We start from the raw sequence: 4,339 nt of genomic DNA, 5'->3' as shown, positions 1-4,339 counted from the left end.
TGGTGGGTGGGGGTCAAGCGTAGGGGTGAAAAAATATGGTATTTTGTAGTTCAAAATATTTTTTAAAAATAAACTTATTTTTTTTGGGTGGCGTGGGGGGTCGAGGGTTGAAATATTAATAGGGATCCATGTATGAATGTTTTGAAACGTAGCTTCTAAAACTTAGAAACAAACGATGTTCTCAAAATATTGAGAAAACTTGCAATACTCATATATGACCCGTAATTTACCCATAAAATACACATATTTTAATGGATAAATATCGATATAAGCCCAAATATTATCCATGTTTAAATCACTCTTTCAATCTATATTTAATAAGATATTTGAGCGGGCTAGTAAAAAGTGGGCTTAAGTTGCCAATACTAACTGCACCTAATGGTTATAGCATATTACTTCCTCATTTTTTACTTTACTTTATTTGTTCATTTAAAATATAATATAATATTTTTTTGATAATTCTTTTTACTCAACCTTTTTTCCCATAACGTATTTAAATTTTAATTATTATATAAATATTAAATGAATGGTTGAGACTTTTTTCATAGTCCTACAAAAATAGATTACTCGTAGCACAAGAAAATTGGTGGTGCTTTTTTCATTTTTACCATTCGTTTTCATAGGTTCTTAACTATTTTATGAAGCCGTTTGACCATACATTTTCCAAGTAAAATTTGGAGAAGAAATTGTCAAATTGTGTTAGTCCATATAATTTATCATTATTTCGGAAAGATTTTTGCCAAATTTCCAAATACTAGAAAAAATCAATAATTTGGCCAAATCTGATTATTTGAGAGCTTTTAAAATTTCAAATTCTACATCAAACTTTTATCTTTTACAAAAATATCCTCTATAGTAGTTGTTTGCGTTGTATTACATAATTTTTTTATGTGAACATCAAATCAATGATGGAAGTTCGGTGAATGTGAAAGCGATAATCTGGTTGTTGATGAAAATGACGAACAATCGACTCAAATTAATAAAGGTAGATGCTTTGTCTACTTCAAGATGTATGAAAATGTTTTGTCGTGCTCACTCTAAACTACCACATTACTCCAAAATTGAAAATCACTGCCTAGGGAGCGATTTTCTTTAAATTTTTTTTTAAAAAATGGATATCGATGCCTAGGCAGCGATTTTCTAAAAAAACTTTTTTTTTAATTTTTTTTTGAAAATCGCTGCCAAGGTAGCGATTTGATTTCTTTTTTCGGTGTAGTAAATCGCTGTTGTTCCAGCAATTTTGCCGTTTTGGTTAATATAAAATTTTATATACCGTTTTTGAATTTTTGTTAATATTTTATACCCTTTAGGCTCCGAACTCACATTTAATTGATGTCCTTAAATATTATTTTTAATTAGTCATGTGTCGTACACTTTATATGTACTAGTAGGAGTATTTTCCAGTGAAATTATGGATATTTTTCAATATATCTGGACAATATATGAAATATTATCATAATAAGTTACTTATCTCAAAGAAGTACTCTCAACAACGAAAGAAGGACAGAAAATAAAACCCAAATTAAAGAGGTTCATTTAATTTATGATGGAAACGAGGAATGACACTTTTTCAATATAACACATAAAAGTACTTTAGTAGTAGTGTGGACGCTTGTTGAAATTTAGGCCAATTTCGTATATTAAGGGAACACCACAATAATAGATCTTAATCTCAATAACATGTGAGTATTTTATTGGTGACATGAACACTTATTAGAATTTAGGCCAATTTCGTATACTAAGGGAATACCTCAATAATAAATCTTAATCTCAATAACACATGAAAGTATTTTATAAATTTGTGGACGCTTACTGGAATTTAGGCCAATTCCGTACATTAAGGGAACACCTCCATAATAGATCTTAATACCAATAACACACGAAAGTATTTTTATAAGTGGTGCTGACGCTAGTTGAAATTTAAGCCAATTCCATACATTAAGGGAACACTGCAATAATAGATCTTAAGCCCAATAACACATGAAAGTATTTTATTAGTGATGTGGACGCTTGCTGAAAATTAGGCCAATTTCGTACATTAAGGGAACACCTCAATAATAGATCTTAATCTCAATGACACACAAAAATATTTTATTAGTGGTGTTGACGCTTGCTAGAATTTAGGACAATTTCATACTATAACGGAACATCTCAATAATAGATCTTAATCCCAATAATACACGAAAGTATTCTATTAATGGCATGGACACTTGCCAGAATTTAGGTCAATTTTGTACATTAAGGGAATACCACAATAATAGATCGTAATCCCAATAACACACAAAAGTATTTTATTAGTGATATGGATGCTTGCTAGGATTTAGGCCAATTTCGTACATTAAGAAAATACCTAAATAATATATCTTAATCTCAATAACACACGAAAATACTTTATTAGAGGTGTGGACACTTGCTGGAATTTAGGCCAATTTTGTACATTAAGGGAACACCTCAATAATAGATCTTAATCCCAATATAGGTATAATGTTTTAGTCACTAAAACCAGCACCGCAGATGAGTTTTGCCCAATCTTGTTGATTTCTTTCCTTTCTAGAAACATGTACCATCATGAGCATGTCAAAGAAAATTTGAGTTTCATATGACTTGTCATCTCCTTTCTCTAGGTTACGATCCATCAATACCATGTCAATGATGATCACCTTCCCACCCTTCTCCTTGCTTGGAATTGCATCTCTGCATTTCTTCAATATTTTGATGCATTTTTCGTCACTCCTATCATGTAATATCCACTGCTTATTGATCATAAGTTATCAAACAAAAAAAACTTTAACAAATATTATAACCATAGTTTAGACTTAATCAACTAATTTTAGAAAACTACTCTCTAAATTTGATAAAAATTACAATGTATTTCATACAAAATTTTATATATATTAATAAAATTTATTTCATCTTATATTTTTATATTTAAATATTAAAATTGTTGAACATGAATCGTTTACATTTAATGTGAAAAATAACAATCTTCAAAAATATTTATATTTAAAACAATGTTTTCATTTGTTTCACAAAAAAGAATATTCTAAGAAAACGTATACTTTTTCCATTCAAACGTATAATCACCACATTTTCTCCTTGGAATAATTTTGATATAGTTTAATTCTAAAAATCTTTTGTCTTTTATTTTTTATTTTTGTTTGGTGTCTTTTATTTAATAATTTTTTTCAATATGATAATTCTTTGTTCTTTTTTGTCTATATTAAAATTGTTGAACATGAACTGTTTATATTTAATGTGATAAATAACACTCTTCAAAAACATTTGTATTTAAAACAGTGTTTTCATTTATTTCACAAAAAAAATTTAAAAGAATGTTTTCAGAAAACGTATATTTTTTCCCTTCAAACGTACCATAACCACATTTTCTCCTTGGAATAGTTTTGATATAGTTTAATTCTAAAAATATTTTGTCTTTTATTTTTTATTTTTGTTTTGTGTCTTTTATTTTATAGTTTTTTTTTCCAGTATTGATAATTCTTTATTTTTTTTGTTTCTCAACAAGTATAATATTTCAAGAATTATGTTTACTAGTACATAAAATTATTTAGTTGATTCTCACCTTAAATATCATAAATTTTAATGTTTAAACATAAAAATATAATATGAAATTAATGATATTATAAATATTAAATTTTGTATGGAATATATTATAATTGTAACCGAATTCCGTGAGTAGTTTTCTAAATTAGTTGACTTAACTAGGTTATGGTATTTGTTGATATAATATAATCTTGACCTTTAAACTTTAAATAAGACACGTGTCGCTTATCTAGGGATGGACTTGACAAAATGGAGGGAAGGGGTAATAGAGGGGAGCCAAATCCGTATATCTAGGGGTGCACTTGACGAAATGGAAAGAAGGGGTAATAGGGGGAAGCCGATCCTGTACATAATCTAATCATGCTTTCTTCATTTCTATTTATGTTTTCATTCTTGATTAGACATGAAGTTTAAATTTTATTTATTTTTTAAAAACTAAGTAATAATTTTTTTTAAAAAGTTATAAATATTTGTCACACTATCTCATTAATAATAACCTAGGTTATTTAAAATTTATATTTTTAAATAACAAAATTGAACATTCTTTTGGTTTCATAGACTATTAAAAATATCCACAGAGAAATAATGCACTATAACAAAAATAACTTTTAGCGGCAATAAATATATATATTAATAAAGAGTGCTAAAGTTATTACTGACGCTTCGATCTAGAGAAGTCAAGTCCAGATAAATAACAATGCATTGTTGGTCCCATAAAGTTTTATATTTCCTATTTTTTGCCTACTGCACCTAATGGGTAATTGGGGAGAGTTGGAAA

Source organism: Solanum pennellii, chromosome 12 (assembly GCF_001406875.1).
Source record: "Solanum pennellii chromosome 12, SPENNV200".
In the NCBI taxonomy this organism is placed as follows: domain Eukaryota; kingdom Viridiplantae; phylum Streptophyta; class Magnoliopsida; order Solanales; family Solanaceae; genus Solanum; species Solanum pennellii.
Note: the sequence above shows the minus strand (reverse complement) of the source record.